We start from the raw sequence: 21,345 nt of genomic DNA on the forward strand, positions 1-21,345 counted from the left end.
TAACAGGCAGGTTAGCCGCACTGTCGAGTTTCATATCGAAAGCTTCGGATAAAGGGGTACCCTTCTTCAAAGCTCTCAAACTTAAGACCCTCCCAGGAGGAGAAGCAGAACCCATCAAAAAGAAAGGCGTCCCGAGGAAAGTGGACCCCGAGCTGACATGGGAACAAGAGCAAAAAGATGCATTCCAGCAGCTCAGGGCTCACTTAGCTCAAATGCCAACGCTATCCAGGCCAAAAGAAGGGGAAACTCTGTACTTGTACGTCGCAGTCAGCCCCGGAACCGTAAGCGCAGTGCTCCTCCGGGAAGAGGAAAAGAAACAACAGCCAATCTATTTTACCAGCCAAACCTTGACAGACGCCGAAACTCGGTACCCACTCATTGAGAAAGTAGCATACGCAGTGGTGGTAGCAGCTCGGAAACTGAGACCCTATTTCGATTCCCATCAAATAGTGGTGCTAACTGACCAACCACTGGAGAAAGTGCTAGACAAAATAGAGAGATCAGGAAGATTGGCTGCATGGGCTTTCGAGCTATCTGAGTTCGGGATCAAGTATCAGCCAAGGACGGCCATCAAAGCGCAAGCGCTCGCAGACTTCTTGGCCGAATGCTCGTATCAGGAAATGCTAGATGACACCAAAAGGACATGGGAGGTCTACACTGACGGATCTTCCACTGTGAACGGCTCGGGAGCCGGAGTAGTACTGATACCCTCAGTTGGAAAAGAGCATAGAGTACGCCGTAAAGTTCGGTTTCAAAGCAACCAACAATGAGGCCGAATATGAGGCCGCAATCGCAGGAATAGAGCTGTGCTTATCTCTGGAAGCCGAACATGTCTGTCTCAAGACTGATTCTCAGCTCGTAGCCAACCAGATCCGAGGGGAGTATGAGGCCAAATGGCCAAGCATGACAGCTTACCTAGCAAAAATCAAATCCTTAACGTCAAAGTTAAGATCCTTCGAAGTCATACTCATCCCCCGAGGTCAGAACGCACAAGCAGATGCACTATCCAAATTTGCAAGCTCAACTCTCACCGACCTAAACAGGTCAGTCCATGTGGAAGTACACCAAGAAAGAAGCATTGACATGCCACCCCCCACAGTGTGCAATGTGCGTCCAGAACCGAGTTGGATGGACGCAGTCATTGCGTACAAGGAGAGGGGAGAACTTCCCGAAGACAAGCTGCAAGCAAGGAAGTTGAAAAGGTTCAACCAGTGGTTCATCATTGACGCCAACGGAGAGCTCATGAGGAAGTCATTCTCAGCCCCACTGCTGAAGTGTGTAGGCCCAACCGATGCCGATTATATCCTAAGGGAAATCCACCTCGGCATATGTGGAAATCACATCGGAGGCAGGGCACTGGCACACAAGGCACTAAGGGCCGGATTCTGGTGGCCCACCATGGTCTCCGAAGCAAAGGCGCTGACAACGAAATGTGAGAAATGCCAGAAGTTCGCACCTGCAATCCACCAGCCAGCCCAAACCCTGCAAACAACACTCTACCCCTTACCATTTGCACAATGGGGCTTGGATATCATCGGTCCATTCCCTTCGGCTGTGAATCAGAAAAAGTGGCTGATTGTAGGGGTCGACTACTTCAGTAAGTGGATTGAGGTCGAGGCAGTCTCATCCATCACGGAGCAGCAGGTCAGCAAGTTCATTTGGCAAAATATCATCACAAGGTTCGGAATACCGAGGCTAATGGTCTTTGACCACGAGAAGCAATTCGACAACACACCACTGCAAAGATGGTGTGAACAGTTCGGTATCCGCCTCCCCTACTCAGCAGTGTGCCATCCTCAGAGCAACGGCCAAGCCGAAGCCGCAAACAAACTCATCCTCAACGCACTCAAGAAGAGAGTCGAAGACGAAAAGAGCAAATGGCTAGAGGAGCTCCCTGGGACACTCTGGTCCCTTTGGACCACTGAGAAGGAAGCCACAGGACAGACCCCCTTCCACCTGGTTTACGGTTCCGAAGCTGTCATCCCTGTAGAAATCGGAACAGAAAGCCTAAGGGTCCAAGCATACAACAAGTATGATGGAATCCATGGGCAGAGCAACAATCAACTTCTGTCCGAATCCTTGGATCTACTAGATGAGGCTCGGGACGAAGCCAGAACTCTCAACGCAACCTATCAGCAAAGAGTCAGCAAGCACTACAACCGAAGAGTCAACGCTAGACCTCTAAAGCTCGGTGACCTAGTGCTCAGAAACGCTGCTGCAGTTCAGAAGGGAAAGATCCACGGAAAACTCTCGGCAACATGGGAAGGACCATACATCATCCACTCTGAAAAGAGGACTGGCACCTTTATGCTCAAACAGTTAGATGGAACAATCTTGAAGAACCATTGGAATGCCGATGTTCTCAAGAAATCTTTTGTATGATCTCACCCCCCTCCTTTTGTACTCCAAGTAAGTCGTTTAATGAGAAGAGGAAAGCCACTGGCACCATGTGTTTCATTAAACATATCCCTATGTCTTTTTATTCTATCACTACGCTTTTATACGCATGCATGCAATCCGAAGCTAAAATAAACCCGAAGTAGCCATTTCTTGGGGTCAAAAAGCCCAAAAAATAGCTAACTCAAAACAACCCGCAAGGTACCGTCCAGAATCCTCGGATTCGCGATACCCAGGGATATTCCATTCGCAATAAAGTCTCGAACAGTTATAAAGAGTTCGGCTCAGATCCACGGATCCCCGAAACTCATAGCTAAGTCAGACTTGCGATTTCTTGCCCAGGTTTCCGAACCACAAGAAGTCGGAAGAACGGAAGTAGACATTAAAAGAGCTCAAAAGCAGACTCGACAGATCCACGGATCTGAAGAGCTCAGAAGCAGACTCTAAACATGTCTACAAACGTTAAAAGAGCTCAAAAGCAGACTCTTAACAGATCCACGGATCTGAAGAGCTCAAAAGCAGACTCCAAACGTGCCCAACACTGGAAAAGAGCTCAAAAGAAGACTCTCAAAAGATCCACGGATCTGGAGATCTCAAAAGCAGACTCTAAACATGTCAAAATCTAAAAAGCTCAAAAGCTGACCATAAACAAATTTTCAGACCTGAAGGGTCTTAGCCATCAAGCTCTTCAGCAAGGCCTTGAACGAGTTTCGTAACAGGTCCATGGATCTGAAGAACTCAGAAAGACAGAGAGATCCGCAGATAACAAAATCCAGGGATCCCAAAACGAAAGAGCTAGATACTTCGGAAGTGCAAAGGGAATAAAACGAAACAGCAGTCATTTTTATTTCACATTGGGGGAAAACAAGTACAATCACACCAACTACAACTCGGCACAGCGAGCAACCCTCAAAAATTGAAATAAAAATGACCTAAAGAGCTAAAATCGGCAGCCATCAACAGACAAAATGTCGGCCTACCGAAGTACTAGGAAAGCAAAAAGGAAATTATTAAAGTACAACGCAGAGCCGAGGCAAAAGGGGAGAGTATTAAGCACAAGTTCGGAGACCCTCAACTGGAGCCAACCGACTCTGAAGAAGACGACTGCCCGAATTCCTAAGGGACCTCACCAACAGGTCCCTGAGGAGATGCCTTCGGGGAAGCAGCCGCAGTGGTGTCACCTTCTGAGGCGATCTTCCGAGCTTGCTTCTCCTTGGCAGCGTCATCCCTGCCAGCATGGCATTCCACCTGGTTGTCCTCAGCCGCGAGCCACTTGGGCACATTCTCGGCCCACTTAAAATCAGGCATGTTCTTGGCAAACATCCTACGGCAGCTGAGGATCCCCTCCCAGTACATATCCTGGCATTGATCTCCAGTATACATCTGAGCCTTCTGCTCCTCAAGTTCACGAACTTTCTCCTTCAGACGCTTGACGTCATCCTCAAGAACGGGAACTCGATCAGCAAAGGCTTGGAGCTTTATGTTGCTCTCCCGAAGCTCCACAATGGTAGCGTCCCTTTTGTGAAGCTTGGCCTCGAGGTCAGCTCTCTCTTCGGCGCTCTTCTTCGCTTCGGCAGCATGCTTTAGCGCATCCTCCTCCACTTGGAAAGTCAAAACGCCGACCTCCTTGCCGATCTGAAGCAAGGCATCCCCACCTTCCTTGGTAAATTCAGCGAAAGGGTCATTTGCATCGCACTTTTAAGCACATTTGCGTCGCACATCGTGCGTGGCAAAAGCTCTCGACGCAAATGACTAAAAGTCATTTGCGTCGCACATTTGTGCGACGCAAATGAACCTTATTTGCGTCGCACATTTAGCAAATGTGCGTTGCAAATGACTTTTCAGCACCATGCCTGAAAAGTCATTTGCAACGCACATTAGCTAAATGTGCGACGCAAATGACTTTTCAGCACCATGCCTGAAAAGTCATTTGCAACGCACATTAGCTAAATGTGCGACGCAAATGACTTTTAGGCGAAAAAAAAAAGTCATTTGCCACGCACATTAGCTAAATGTGCGTTGCAAATGACTTTTTTTTTTAAAAAAAAATTCGTTTTTTAATATTTTAGTTACAACCCAATAAAAGGCAAATTCACCATAGATCACCCAACATGTTGATAACCTAACTACACTTTTAACATAAAAGTTTAAGTGAACCATAAACGAATGAGGCCCAAGATATCATTCAAGCAGATGAAAAAGAAAGTGGAGATGGAAACAATAGCCATGAGATGAGTAACTTGAATATGGAGCAGAGTAAAAACAGCAACAATCTCTAGGAAGTTGATGACCAAGTTGCAAAGACAGAGAAACTTGGACTGCAACAGACTGCAGCCATAAAGTTAGTACAAGAAGCACTTAATGCAAATATGATGCAGAGTCATTTCATCAACAGCCAAATCCAGTCCAAGAAATGGCTAATAGTTCTGTCAGAGAGAGAATTTCAACTCCTACAACCTCCATCGAAGAAAATTGCAGCTAAGGTGGTGAAATAGATGGAAAAGTGACTGGTAGATCAGCAGAAAAGCAACAGCAAACAGGTAAAAGATCCTACAAAAAGAACCAGATGAACATAAGAGTTCATGAAAACAAATGTCCAAGAGTTTCAGCAAGCTCAAAAAATTGTTTGTGCGTGCAAAATTCATCAAGGCGATGGAAAAACTGAAGAAAATAAACCCACGCAAACCACAATACTTATCTGCTGTACAAACTCATAATTCTAGTTTACAAACTTTTAATAAACTTCGCCCGTATTACATTGGAGTTGTAAGCTCCTACAACAGTTGAAGCAATAGAAACTCACCGAAAGACACCTTAAAACATTCTTCATGATAGCCATAGTACAACCTACGCAACCTGCTCTCTGTTTCATTAGAATAAACAACTTCCCAACTGATCATCACAAACCTCAGGACACTTGCAAGTTTCATTAATAATAAAACAACCATAGCAAGCAGGCATATATACACTTCCCAACTGATCATCACAAAGACTACCAACCAGAAACAACCAAAAATAAAGGTTATCCAACATCCAAGTTAGATATGGTTACATATGAAGCACCCATAATAACCAAGGTTATCCTACGTCTTCCTGACAGTCACAATATATAAAAGGAAAGATATGCCAATACAATCAAACATCCAACACGGTCAGAAAACAAACTTTTCTAGCAAGTAGAGAGCTTACTTATTGATGATTTCAATGAACAGCATAACTAAACCACCACTACCCCGAGTAGCATTAGCCATCTGTTGAGCGGCATTTGCGATTTTTAGAGCCCGCTTTAAGCAAAGTAGAACCCTGTATAAAGGAAAACCAATTAAATACACGATAAGGAATTCCAAACCTACCCAGATCAACAAAAAACTAACAACTTAAAAAAAAAATCAAAATCCTCAATTAAAAAGTTCAAAATACTCGAATTAACAAACTAACCAACACGATCAAACCCTATATTTATAATAAAACAACTTCAATCCTGCTGTGAGAAACCGGTTACAGTAATTGGCTAAGCTGAAACTGTCATTCGACAGACCGATAGTAATGCGTTGAATAGAAAAAACATTTCCTTATTTTACTAATTGAATAGAGGCCTCACCTTGGGAGAAAACCAATGGCACTGACCCTCACTCAGTGGAGTATCCGAACTACTATAACTGCAGTTGAAGAATACACATTGGTTGTATCCTCCTACATTCACTAAATCATATTAGAACAACACAACAAGCATCAAACTGATGTTTAAATTTGTGTGAGCACAATGTAAGCAACAAAAATATCAAAACAACTAAAAATATGAAAGAAAATAGTTTAACTTCCAAAGAACTATTGATTTTAAAAATTGAATACTCACCAAGACCAGGACTATCTCTGAGCTCATACTTGATATGAGGCTGCCTCCCAACAAACCCATCACCCTCTACAATATCAGGCACCATCTGAAATCAAAATCCTCAATCAAAAGTTCAAACAATTGCTAAAAATGTTCGAATTTACAAACTAACTAACACAATTCATCAAAACAATATAAAAAGTAAAAATTAATTGAAGTTGGATTCATGGTAAAGAGGGGGGAAATACCTAAGAAATAAGGTAATCAATGACGGCGGCGACGTTAACCGAAGATCCAGCTCCAACGGTTTGGCGTTTCACCCAACCTTAAAAACCCTAGAAATAGGCTGATAAACAAGAACCCTTGAAATCTTCTATACACCGTAGGCTGATAAACAAGAACCCTAATTAACATAAATTGCACTGTACCTAAATCGCCGACGAACTAATTCCCAGAATTGGATCGGAGACTCGCTAGCAATCGAGCTGCACTGCTTTGAAATGTCTCCTTCTTCGCGGCGGAATCTAGGATTTTTCTCTTCGAGCCGTGTTTTCGCAAATCTTGATTTTTCCGGGTAAATTAAAGGCAAAATACGTATAGTGGTTAGAGGAGATTTCAAATGAATGAAAGATTGAGAGGTATTGACATCTCATGAATGGAGTTCTGGAAAGAAGAAGAGAGAGAAAAAGAGGGGAGAAGGAATAATTAAAAACTTCCGAATTTTTTTTACCTCCTCTGCGTCGCAGAATTACTAATCTGCGACGCAGGTGACTTAAAGAGTCATTTGCGTCGTAGATTAGTAATTCTGCGACGCAAAGGAGGTAATATTTTGCGTCGCATTATTACTAATCTGCGACGCAAATGACTCTGAGAACATTTTAGAGTCATTTGCGTCGCAGAATTATTAATCTGCGACGCAAATGACTAATTTTAAAGCTTAGAACTGTCAATTGCGTCACATGTTTAAATGTGCGAGGCAAATGTGGTGATGCAAATGATTGTTTTTCCACTAGTGTCTCGCCTCGCTTTCGCAAGCTCGGACAGGAGAAAGCTGAACTTTCGATCAATATTGGGGATGTCCCGAGCATAGAGCTCTTTAAACTTGTGGAGCCGCCTCTCATCATGAAGCTGACATACGGCAGCGAAAGAGCTCCAATATGCAGACTGAAAGAAGGCGAAATTAGAGGAAACAAAGAAAGGAAAGCGATAAACGAAAATAAGCACGCACACATTACCTCATTCAGATGATACTGAGCCATCTTTGTCGGGTGGTTCGCCACCTCCCCAGGAACGCGAAACTGCGGGATCCCGCGAAGAAAGTTCTCGTGGGCAGCTTCGGGACCGACCAAAGAACCCACATGAGCTAAGGGGTCCTCACCCAACACAGCAGGGCGAGCATAGCGAGCCATGGTCTCCCGAACTTCCGACGGAATCCTCTTCAAAGGAACGTCCGCGCAGGGGTCGCCGTGGACCAACCCTTCCAACACATAAGTGGAAGTCGAACCCAAGGTCTCACGAGCCCTCTTAACCCCACGACCTTCGGAGGGTCCACCTTCAGCAAGCTGGAGAGGCGAAGGCTGCTCAGCACCTTCGGCGGCAGAAGTTGGGTTCTCCGCAGCCTCAGAATCAGAAATCTCCACCACTACCTTAGGTGGAGTCTGAGGATCCTCTCCCATATCAGCAGCAACAGCTTCCTCAGAAGCAGTACCCTCAGCGGGAACCATAGGGATGTCTACCTCGGCTTGCTCCAACTCGTGGGTAATGTCCTCAACGAACACTTCCGTTGGAGTCAAGGGATTCAGCGGCGAGGGAACATTAGTCTCCTCGACCAAAGGCTGATCCACAGGATCATTAGTCACCAGCACAGCGACACTCTTCAACCTTTGGCCAGGGAAAGGGATGAAACGACGCAAATTCTCGGGGAGAACCATCTCCTTCTCTTGCCGAGCAAGATACCGCTCTCCTGCTTCAGCGAGACTTGGATCCGAGGCAACAACCTGTTGAATCTTCTCCTTAGTCAAAAAAGGTCATTGGCTTAGAAACTCGAGAACCTCGGGGCGGGGGGTTACCTTAGAGAAGAGCGAAGACTTCTTCTTCTTCTTCTTTGGGGACCTTTCCCCCAAAGCAGACTTCCCTTTCCGAGAAGCTTCTTCCTCCGAAGATTTCCGCTTCTTTAACCTCCGCGACTCCTAGAAAAGGTAGGAGTGAGAAAGCAGGTAAAAAAGAACGAGGAAGATGGAGAAAGAACGACGCTTACCTCGGGAAGGGTAAAAGAAGGAGGAGATGAGGCAGATGAAACAACTGGAGCAGTAACTGTCACCTCGGGACCCTGCAACAAAGGGAAGGAGATGAATCTCTATTCCAGCAGTAAACACCTCATACCCGAAAAGATGAAACAAGTGTGTTACCGGATCAGAAGTAGTTACCAGCTCAGGTAGAACAGTCTGTCTCGGAACTGCTTCTCCAGGGCGGTCGGCAGACCAAGGATCAGCTCGGACGTCGTCGAGATGGGCCAAGGCGTGATCCGAAAATTTGTAGCTATCTAGCCTCGACTGCCGAGGGTTAGATGCCTTGAAATCGTAAGGAGGGAAGCTATCAAGAATCTCCCCACCTTCCAACTTGTACCCCAATTTCTTAGGGTCAATAGCAGCCTCGCCGTACGCTGCAACAAGAGAAAGAAAAGTCAGATACAGGCAAAGCCAAGGAGAGGCAAACACCTCAGCTGAAGCACGATCTCAGCACGAGAAATCTCATCCCTATCATAGATCCGACTGAGACCGGCAGCAGCGAGGAGAGCCTCCTGAGTGATATAATGGAAATTAGGAAGCCAATGCAAAGGCTCCCTAGTCGTTTTCGCTCGGAACCACTCCAGAAGAGCAACATGATCCGGATTCCCCAGATCGACCGGGCCAACCCTAGACATCTCCGGATCCACCCTGACAAACCACTTCGGTGGCGCATAATAATGGGGATGCTTCGGATCCACGGGCACCCGCACTAGAAGCCACTGCTTCTTCCAGTTATGAACCGAAGACACATAAGGGAACGCAGTCAGATACTGCGAGTCGCTCTTCCGAAGCCGCTTGTTGGTAATGGTCCACCAACCATGCTGGGCATTCTGATTCCTCCCGAGCTCATGTATCTCCTTGAAAACCTCGAGAGATGGGGGATAACCCAGAAAATCGCATGTCCAGCGATAAGAGATAATATGACGCATCGACTTCGGCGTCAACTGCGCCAAAGAAATGTTATACTCCTCCAACACTCGGGAGACGAACGGATCCAAAGGAAACCGAAGCCCATAATCAAAATGATGGAGATACACAGCAATTAAGCCTGGGGGCGGTCTCGTCACCCGAGCATGCTTCTGAAGCGGAAGCTCACACCAGTAGCCCAAGGCATATTGAATGCCATAAAGATCCTCGGCGAGCTGGTGATAATGCCCTCGACGAGCTTCAACTAACCACTCCCCCTCAACGGCCGTGCCGTCGGGACCAACAATCTCACTCGGATCATCAAAGAGAGCCGCAAGTTTACCCTCAGGGTCCGCCTCTTCCCACCGCCTCGGGAAGAAAGGGCGAATAGGAAAACGGCCGGTAACGCCGGTTCCATGGCTCGGCCCAGCGCGAGCCCCACTCCCTGAACGCTCTTCAGCCTCAGTAGAGGTCTTCGCTGATCTATCCTCTGAACCACTAGACGAGGATACCACACCTGTTTTCTTCTTCCATCTTCCCCCAGCCATGGCAAAAACTCCAAAGAAAGAGTGCCGAAATACGAAGAATCGGAGAGTGAAAAAGAGAAAACGAGAAACAAATTACCTTCCTCGGAGCGGAAATCGCCGACAAGTCGAATGGAGCAAAGATCCGAAGCTGATTCTCGACAAATTCGCAAAGATCTAAAGGAAACTCACAAGAAAAACCACCGGAATTCTGGGAGGACTTGAGAAAGATTTTTGCGAATAAAGTTTTGAACGAGGATTTGGATCGAGTATTTATAGGCCACCACTCAGTGAAACTGCCTAACTTCCACCTTGTTATGGGCCGTTCGATCAACGCCATGCACGGAGCATCCATTTGACACCTGCCCCACTAGTGCATGGTCCCAATGCCCCCCTTTTTGAAAAAAGAGAGGGAAAACTTTCCAACTTCTGATACATGGAAACCCGCCCATTTATTCCTAAATGGACCGGGTCTGGGGGGGCATGTTGTTTGGGCTCCCAATTAACTATCAATTGGGCCACTAAGTCCAAAGCCCAATGGCTCAATACAGCAACATCAAACCCACAAACACTACATTCCAAAAAGGCTATTCAGCCGCCAATCAAGGCCCAAGGCCCACTTGCAATAAATGACCTAAAGGGGATTTATTGTACAAACACTATAAATAAGCCGCCAGGGCTCACATTCCAAGGTACGTCTATTTTGCGCCTTAAGACTACTCTTCTAGAGAACTTCTCTCTATAATCCGAGCATCGTTCTTACTTAGGCATCGGAGGGGCTTTCCTCGGAAACACCCCCGAGGCTAGTAACTTGTTTATTGTGCAGGTTAACTTGGACACGACACATTCAAGCTAGCAAGATCTTCAACACACACGAAAGGGCCTTCATTCGAAGCCCATTGTTTCGTCCACTTCAACACCGGAACAGAATAGATTGCAAGTTTGTGGCTAAAACCCATTTAAATAGTGTTGCCTTTTCCCAAAATTCGTTCCAAGTCCCTCCAGCTGTCAGCCTGCCATTCCACCTTTTTTTTTCCTCTCATTTGTCTTACCTACCCAACTCCTCAACAAGACAAACAATCCATTCCATCTCCTTTCCAGCTACCAACCAACACCACCATTGAAACTCGCCCACCAGTCATCCCACCATACTCCCTCTCCTCTCCACTCCACGAGTCCACCCTGCTCAACAACAGAGCCATAACCCTTCACCATCGTCATCAACAACAACTACAACAGCTACGCAACATCGCGCAACAACAAGAACAATACCAGCCTTAAAATCGTAGCTGAGAAACGGAGCAAAAAGAGGAGCATTTATGTTTGGTTGATCAAACATGAACTGAGTTCGACCGAACCCAAAATTTACAAAATTCCTGCCAAAGTTGCGTCCGACCGAACCTCGATTTGGTTCTCCCGAACCTGTTTTACACTCAAATTGGTACAGATTAATGAAGGCACGTGGTTGCGGCCCTTTTTTTTTGCTTGCGGCGTTCTTCTATTGCCGCCATACAATGTCGAATAATGTTGAGCAGCGAGAGAAGATCAAGAAGCCACAATTTGTTGAATATGAGGGTGAAAGAGATCAGATGGCCATGATGATGATGATCATTGATGATGGATGATGGTTGATGACGGAGATGATGATGATGATGCGCAAAGACGAGAGCTTCGGGAACAAAAAGAAAAACAATAGGTCTAGTTGATTTGTTTTTTTGGTGGGGGTGGGGGGTTATCTCTTTATTTTCCTTTTCCCCTTTTTTCTCCTTTTTAATTTCTTTTCATTTTCTTTTACTTTTTCCGTTTATCCTCTTTTATTTATTTTAATTAGCTTGTAGTATTTATACCCCATTTTAGGTCATGAGTCATGACGAACCTATGTACACAATTAGAAAATTTTTAGGGTTCTTCACTAGTTTAGTCATTTACAATTTAGGATCCTCGCATATCTTTTCACACACCACCATTTAATTTAACTAAAAACAAATTCACTTACCCATTTGCTTTTGATTATAACCAATTCTTAATAAGTTTTTTCCATTGTATAGTTATAACAATATAACCTCTTACTCTTATGAACTACTGCGTGGCCCGGGCGATGCTCCGGGTTAGTATTTTGAATAAAATAATGTGATGTGTAATACGTCAAATGTTAGTATAGACTATACAATTTGATGTTTCAAGTTACATATATTTACGTGCAAAAATGAGAACATCCCATGGTTGGCTAAGATGGCAAGACATTCACTTTGCACGTGATAAGTCCCATGTTCGAATCCTAAAACAAGAAACTTTTGTTATACACATACTTTGATAAGGAGATGACATGACATATTCTAGTGAATAAAGGAGTTCTATTTAACACGTATACATTATTAAAAACGCTTTTTAATATATTAGTATAGATTGAAATTTCTTCATGATGCAACGTAAAACAATACATATAATCTTAAGAGTCGTATATAAAGGTTAATTATAAGTATAAACATTATACATTAACTTATCATCCTTAATAACCAACTATCTAAAGTGACTTTTTTGTCTAGAAATGGAAAATCTCTCATTGACTTCTACACTAACTTGAGAAAGAAAATAACTAGAGTATCTATAACTCCCTCGACATTTAAAAGATTGGCTACCGGCCATTTTTTGCTTTGTTAAGTTTTAGTTGTTTGTAATTGAGAAGAGACAAAAGTGGTGGTAGAAAATGTATTTCATATAAGAGTAAAGTTGTAATTTCCATCATCATTTACATTTTGTAGTATTGGAAAATTATTTTATTAATGGGAATTTTGTAGTATTGGAAATTCTTTTATTAATGGGCCAAAACGGAAAATTCAAATGGGCTAAACAAAAATGGACGAAGGGAATATTTAATTATGGTCTTATGGATGTTTTAGTATGGTCTTACAAAAAAAATTCAATAATTAAGTTGACAAATAAATAGTCATAATTTAAAATATAAACTTTTAATTTAGATCGACTTATTAATATATGACTTAAGTTGCACTTTATGATCAAATAGTTATAAACTTTATAATTAGAAAGCTACTTCTTTTAAACTATATTTATACTTTATGATCAAATTGTTCTACTTTATATGAGTAGAAAGTTACATTCTTTTTGTATGCGATCTTGTTCGAATCGACTCAATTTCTTGAAAATACTTACTACTTATCCACCAAAATAATATATTTTTAATTTGACGAATATTATAGAAGTTGATAACCCTTCAATCTTAATATAATTAACTTTGAATTGGACACTTTCCTTTTTATTTTTAATTGACATATTTCTTTAGTCATGCTTTTCAATGCATAACTTTAACTATTAATATCTTACATTATCAATAATCAAAATTTATGAAACTAACTTCTTAATTTTTTTTTAAATCGAGTTTTATTAGAATACCATGTTAATTGCATCCTGCGTGATACTCGAAATAAAATTTACAATACGATTGATATGTTAAATTAAAGCTGATCAACATGGGCTCGGCTCGCTGGCTCGACCCGACCCGGCCCAAAAAAACCGGGTTTTTGGCAGAATATTTCATCCCGATTTTCGGGCCCGACCCGAACTTTTTTAAAAAAATGCGAGCTTTGGCCAACGTAAAACGTCAAATTTAGTTATAAATTTGGACCGGCTCGAAATTGGCCCAAAAAGGCCGCTATTTTTTGCCCGAAATAGCGGGTTTTAGGCACAAAAAATTGGCCCGACCCTGCCTGGCCCGACATAATGGGCTGAAATTTTTGCCCTCGGCCCGACCCGCCTTTTGATCAGGTCTATGTTAAATATTTGCACCCACAAAAGAAAAGCCAGCAATTGCAAGGGGCACAACTTTAATTTTTTACATGGGTGTTTTATACACAAATTTTTTCACATTCAAACATTGATCAAGCCCATAATGAAAATACAAAAGTCGCAATAATTATTCAAATAAAGGTATATATTATACAACCATTTTTCTCAACCAACTTTTACGGTGAATGATTGACGAAGTGTAAATAGCCATTCATAAACTTATATATTTATTCAATATACTGTCCATGTAGGTTCCAATGAAGTTTGTTCTCTTGACATCAATAAAATACCAAGTGCTAGCTTTATCGTTAATTAAACTTCCTACTTTCTGAAAAAATAACTCCAAAGTTAAAATCCTTTATGATTTATGAATTTCGTAATTTACAAGAGCGTCACTACTACAAAAATGGGCAAAGAGACCCGTCTAAAATGGCATAAGAGACCTCCTCCAAGGGGTCTCTAGATGGGGTCTGTTTGTTAAAAAGAGACCCCCTCTTAGAAAGGGGGTCTATTTGTTAATAGTTAGAGACCCTTCATGTAAGAAAAGGGGTCTCTTACGTAAAGTTGACAGAAAATAATGTAGAAGGGTAAGAGACCCCATATGTAAGATATTGGATCTTTTTGTTAAAAATATTCAGACCCCATATGTAAGATATGGGGTCTCTTTGAATTTTTTAATATTTTTAATTTAAGAAATTAAGACCCCATATATAAGAAAAGGGGTCTCTTTGTAATTTTTATTAATTTATTTTGGAATAAGCTCAGACCCCATAGGTATGATACGGGGTCTCTTTGATTTTTATAATAATTTTTTTTCTAATAATCCCAGATCCATATGTAAGATATGAGGTCTCTTTAAATTTTTTAGTATTATACCTAGAGAACCCTTTTTATGAATAACGATTCTCTTTTCATTTATAATTATTTTTTTAAATCGAAATAGCAGGTATTTAAACCTGTAGTTTGCACGTTGAAGCTGTAATTGTTGCATTCACCCATTGTTTTAGACCACCTGCTGCCATAATATTTCGTAATAATTCAATAAACATTCCATAATAGTCCATAATGTTACCAAAAAATATATTCCCACAAGTAATTCTCAAAACGCAACAGCTTTACATTAATTGTAATTTTTATTAACGTAAAACCTTGACATCGTAATTTCCAAAAACGTAAAACAAAAAGTTCTAAATCCTAATTATTCACATCAATTTACCAATATTGGAACCAAAACTCATGGAGTTATTTGCATACCATCATCTGGCTTGAGCAAATACTCGACCCACAAGTCTCTAACCTCGTCAACATTTTCCGATGAATAAGTTTCTTGTGGAAACTGTAAATAAGTAAATATAATTAGTATTATTTAGGAAAATTTGGTAATATTAATCCAACCTTTGGCCGATTTTCTTTTACTAAGCCCACCTACGACATATTTTTTAATAATCCCATCTTTACCACCCAACGCCTTTTATTGGGCCCAACACGTCATAAACCTATTGTAGGCGGTAATATGTCCCTAAGTGGAAGTACTCTCTCTTGATATATTCAGTCATCATCATCAATTCATCACCATCTCGATGATTTTTTCACCGGTTATCGGTCACTTAAGCCCAATAAAAGTCGTTGGGTAGTAAATGTGGGATTATTAAAAAATATGTCGTAGGTGGGATTAATAAAAGAAAACCGGCCAAAGGTTGGATTAATATTACCAAATTTTCCTATTATTTAAGCAAATGCAATAGTTAGTAGGTGTTTAAAAAGAAATAACTTCAACCACTGCAATGCATAACATCTATGTGATACGATCACATAGTCGGACACCAAAGAAAAGCAAGTCTCAGCCAACATGGAGCAAGATGGATATTGACAAGCCAATAAAGAGGTTACACATTCACATCAGTTACGACGCAGAGATATAGATGGCAACATCAGAGATAAAGATGTTCTGGTAACTAACCATTCTATATCAAGCACAATACCATAACAAAGTTTTGGAAATGTAAATTTGGTCATGAACACAGTAACTGTTATGACCATACTGCAACAATAGAGGTTCGTCATGGACTTAACATCTCCTGTATGAGTTGTATCAGTCTCATGACTCTGATGGAGTCATGGAAAACCTATTAGAGCTCTACATAAGCCATCCAACAGATGCTTAACAGTCCTTTACAAGTTCACAACTGGTAGAAATGGATTCAACAAGCTGAAAGCAATCTGAGGTGGATACGTCTGGTTATAACATACTATATACGCTAATATATAAAAGTATAAAACCATGACTATAAAGTACAAATAGAAGAAAGGTTGCAGGAAAAAAGAAGCTTTGAGTCCTCTGACCAACATCTATGCTAGCTGACCAGATGTCCAGTTAAGAATACCCTACAAACATAAAGTTCTGAACCTATACACAACATTGACAGCACCAGGAATGCTGAACCATAGAACGGACGGTGAAATTTCTATGAAGCAGAATTACATATACACTTCTCCTACTATAATACATGAAGAATTTCCATAGACATCCATTGTCAGCAGATGTTTTTCCCCCTAGCCCCTTAAGTCTACCAAATTTCACATACAAAACACAACCCTACAAGTGTTCCCCAACAAAATCAGCTAATTAAACCCACTCTAAGACACCTTAAAATGAAAATACCAAACGAATCTGGCTATATTGTACCGCAAATACAACATATTTTACCATATGACAAAATACCTTGGCTCATTTAGGGGACCTCATACTTCCAAATAGAAGTAGATTTAAGGAAAGGGTGAGAGTTTAGACTTGTCCATGATTTTTAAAGATGATCATACAAGTACCAGCCTCCAGCAAATTTTGACAAAGAAAACGACATAAGAATACCAACAAGATTTTCTTTCTAAACAAGAGTACCCGTCAAATTTTTAGATGCCCAATTTCCAATCACGGATCTCTAATAGCAAGGAAATATATGAAGGAATGCTGTCATTGATGGAAGACATGATGAGAGGATGCACACTAAGAAAAATAATAGGAAAAAGTTGCTCCGCTGCCCAATTACTCCAAACCTCTGCGGATTTAATATTTTAAATTTGCTGCAGATCCACTTTGTGGGGTGCAAAGGAAGAAGAGGAGTGAAGAAGAGGACATTGTAAATAATGTTTGAAGCCATGAAACAATGCCTACTCATGCATGGGAAAAGAAATCTTACAACTTGTCCCCCATGGAACTCCTATATCTAAAGATATCTTACAGTATTTACTTTCTTCTAAACAACATACTTGGTATAAAAGACAAATGATACCTGGTCAAGAACCCATGCAACTCTTTTTTCTAAAATCTCGATCATATACAGTATTCCCTTACACCTGCTTGATATTCTGGGTCACTCGGATTTTTTGTTGATATCCAACTTCTATCCATTTCTATTTTCTACACACCAACAATTGGAAATTAAAACATATGGTATAATATAGTCACCCATGTTAGACTTTCACTAATATACACTTATTGTACTGTACTAGGTCAACAGGGAATTTTAAAAGTAATTTGGCACATAAATTATCACAAATAACTAATAAGAAACAATCCGTAAAACTATAAAAGCTATTAAAAAAAATCTAGAAACTTACATTTTTTTTAATTAAATTAAAATGAAAGAGGAGAATGAAGGTCAGAAGTTTTTGTTCACCTAGTTGAAGAATTAACTCCTTGATAAGTGAAATGGATGCTTGGATTCAAGAAACTAGCAATACCAACAAACTAAAAGGGATCCTAAAAACTAAACAAACAAAGTACATTAATAGATGCACTAAATTAACATATACTAAATGCTCCACAAAATCAAGGACAGAGTAGAAAATTAAGGCATGCACACACCAGTAGACATTTCAGGCATAATATGAAGTCATTTACACCTATATTTCATTGTCCACCCCTTTCCGACCTAAAATACGTACTATAAATGGCACTTTTCAGCCATAATCGTCTGATAGTCTCGAGAGTATTAGCAGACTAGACAACGTACAATCAGTTACCAAGGAAGCCAACAGAAGGAATATGAGATTGAATATAAGCACATACAGTTTCAGTTGGACACGTGGTAGGGGGGAAAAAGTGGCATACAGCAAAAAATGCACACATATAGGATTGCCTGCAACTGACAAGTCAACCTAATTCAACTTTCAAAATGTTGTATCGAACTTGTGTCCTATATATTTCAAGACAAATCTCCCATGTTGGAATATTTACCCATGGTGGGTCGAACACTGGGATATGTACCTGTAAGGCTGTACCTAAAACTTTTGTCCAGTAAGGAAAAATGATTATATTAACAGCTCAGAATGAGGAGTACCAAAATAAAAAGTTGTCTTCTGAAACAATGTAACAGTCAGCCCAGATTCAGTTACTAAAACTTACGACCAAGCTACCTGATCTATCACAGAATTATAGAAATCAGGATAGAAGATAATAGATAAGGAGAGAGAAAGGCTAGGAGAAAAGGGCATTTTATAGGAAATCATCTCAACAATGCAGGGATTTCAAAGCTACAATGTTAACTAGTTTTCCGCCTAAAACTGCATAACAGAAGTGTAACAGAATTTCATTTGTGACAATAGTTGACTATCTACAGAAAATGTAAAATTACAGTCCATGTTTGGTAACAAAACCTCAGGCCCGTTATTTGGTGGCATGAAACAATGATGTGAATTTCAGGACTCTTGTTTTGGTGCTTCAACAAGGGGCTCCTAGTTTGGAAAAAGAGTGGCTATGTAAGTCATAGCAGGAGTGATATATTACACTGATTCTTGAAAGTAAGAAACAATGCTTTACTGCACTTCAGAATCATGCAGATTGATAACATTGTACACCAAATTAAAAAAAAAGATTATAGGATAGCAATTATATAAAGTAAGAAAATTAGTCCCCACGACAAAGCCTGAATTTATAGTCTATAATGACATTTAGTTGGTTTGTTTAAAACCCGGGTGGGCGTGTTTCTGGGTCTCTTAGTCCCTTCTACCGTAGGAGAGTCCTTCCAAGAAGGTTTATCCGAGGGCGAAGGACTTTTAGGTTGTACATTTTGGTTTTTTGATGGAATGAAAAGCATACTTACCCAAAATAAAATAAAAAGAACCAAATACCCTTTTCGTATCATTACCTTTAAGGTTAATGAAGAATGTGTATCCAGCATGTATAATTACGCAATTAGGTTACATAAGATGTCTAATTTTATCTTATTTATGCGGTTTAGTTCTGTATGCTAGACTGCTAGTGTTGCAGTTGTTTGAACCTTCAGTATTCTAAAAATGTTCGGTGATGTTTCTTTACTTATGACACATAGGGAAGTGGCCTTCTCTACAGACAGGGAGATTTCTTCCCTTGTGGAAGCTTCTTTTCGGTCATACACACAAATCTCTTTTAATTCCTCTCCTTAGCTTCATAATTGATATGTTATTCGCTTGAGGTTGCTACACGTGTCCTGTTAGTGGTGTCGAGTCATGTGCCTTTCAGAGAACAGAGTTGAATTATCACTTAATCAAACTATTCCAATCTCTTCATAATGAGGGAAAGTTCAAACTTGTAGAATTACTGACAAGTTTTTCTTAATGATTTTAACAGGGTGCTTTTGGAAAGAGTGCACTTGTTGCTTTTGGATTGATGACATACTTATTGCTTGGTTTAAGAGTGGTATGCCTCGTCTCCCTGTATTTGACTGAAAATGGTTATTAATCCGTTTATTTAGGAAACGTTTGGTGTGCCCCCATTCAACTCTCCCTCAACACTCTGCCAGGTGTACAGCGAAATGTATACTCCTACTTGCACATCTATCCCTATTAAAGAATCAGAATTACAGGTTTTACTCAGTGATTTTTCAAGCCTTTAATTCCTCAAAGATGATAAATTATTTCATCATTAGTAGAAAAAGATACAGCAGCACTCTAAACAAAATCCTTGAGCAGAATAATGTTTTCAGAAAATGGTCTAGAGTCTTGACTCTTGACTGGTAATTGAAAAAATACCCAATAATATAATGAAACAACAGAGACAAAAATATAACAGCAACAAACAAAATCTCAATCAAAATCTCAAACAAAGGATAACATAATAATATTTGCAATGACCCACACCTCTGTTATAACATCTATCTTTTATCAGAGTCTCGGCCTTGTTTAAGCTTTCAAGTGTCTCACTCATGCTAAGAAACTCTAGAAAAACAGTATTCAACAAACAATGGAGAAACACTTTCACCATGAAACTGGAAAACCTAACCCCAAAATTGCAATTACATGAACATTTAAACACAAAGTCGCATAAATTGAAATTTCAGAAATTCAGGGGAAAAAGCCCTACTCCCTGGTTGAATTGAAGTTGAAAATTTCAGGAAAAAAATCCTAACTTGTAGCAGAAATTACAAATTTAATTCAAAAATCGAGTAAACCGCACAAAATTCAGAATTTCGAAACCAAAAATTAAAGAGAATAAGGGAGAGCTGAGAACAAAAACCTAAATTTGTAGTTCGCTAGAGATTGTGTTGAGGTCGCCGGTGGTAGTGAAGTCGCAAACCGTAAAGTATTTCTTCGGTTGTAGATTCGCCGGTGGTGGTGAGTTCGTGATGAGTTCGCGAATGGATTTCTTGCCCTACTTGTTTGTATGTCCAGGGAAGAAGAAGAAGAAGAAGAAAAGGGAAAAGACAAAATAGCTAGGGTGAAATTGGGTTCTGCGAAAGTTTGGCGCTGGGAAATGAATGAAAATAGAGACCCGTTATCTTACATGACGGGTCTTTTGTTATTTTTACATTTCTTTTTTTATTATTTTATACTTCCTCCGTCTTTTAATACTCGCAACGTTTGTTAGTTTCACGCATGTCAATGCACAACTTTGATCATTTATATCTTAAATTCTCTTTATGCAAAAATTATAAAAAGTTAATATTTTGAAAATACACGTTGAGACGAATCTAACAAGATCTCACATGACTATGTTTTATTTTATATAAAAAGCACTAAGAATAGTCAAAGTAGATTATATGAATAGTGGCAAAATTCCAAACGTTGCGAGTATTAAAAGACGGAGAAAGTATTATTTTACGAGGGGGGGTTGAGTCCTTTGATTTTTTTTTGGTGTTAGCACCCGGTTCACCCTTAGGGCTAATCCGGATTCGGGACGAGTTCTGGGTGGTTAGGTTCCAGTCCCCTCCCAATTGTTGTTGCGGAGGATCGAACACGGGTTCTCCCTACCAAGTTCAGCCCCAATCACCACTGAACCAACAAGCAATTGGTGGGTTGAGTCCTTTGATGCACAAGAGACCCGTTAACTAACATAAAGGGTCTGTTATATATTTTTTTTTTGTGCGGTATTAAATGATCTCATTTATGCACTGGAGACCCGCTAAGTCAGATAACGGGTCTTTTATTTTTTTTCCTCTAATTTAAAGTGGGCCCTTTGTTTAATAAGAGAGACGTTATCTATAATAATAGATCTCTTATATTAAAGAGACCCATTAAGTCGTCTAAGGGGTCTTTTCTAAAGGGTGTCTTTGCCCACTTTTGTATTAGTGCGTAAATACAAATATTCATAACTCTTGGCGTACGTGTTGAAATA

General features: G+C 40.6%; 1 long non-coding RNA gene across 2 annotated transcripts; it reads right to left on the minus strand.

Annotated features, from left to right (window-relative positions):
- Positions 1-14,780: 14,780 nt before the first annotated feature.
- LOC110790066 (uncharacterized) lies at positions 14,781-20,716 on the minus strand. Of its 2 annotated transcripts, XR_002533706.2 has the most exons (3): positions 20,248-20,509; positions 17,045-17,172; positions 14,781-15,090 (listed from the first exon to the last, which is right to left on the minus strand). It is a non-coding gene; the product is annotated as an uncharacterized lncRNA (long non-coding RNA). The 2 variants fall into 2 exon arrangements; XR_008918744.1 differs by lacking the exon at positions 17,045-17,172 and having other exon boundaries at positions 20,248-20,716.
- Between the last annotated feature and the right edge of the window lie 629 nt (positions 20,717-21,345).

The sequence above is a fragment of the Spinacia oleracea genome, chromosome 4, assembly GCF_020520425.1.
Source record: "Spinacia oleracea cultivar Varoflay chromosome 4, BTI_SOV_V1, whole genome shotgun sequence".
In the NCBI taxonomy this organism is placed as follows: domain Eukaryota; kingdom Viridiplantae; phylum Streptophyta; class Magnoliopsida; order Caryophyllales; family Amaranthaceae; genus Spinacia; species Spinacia oleracea.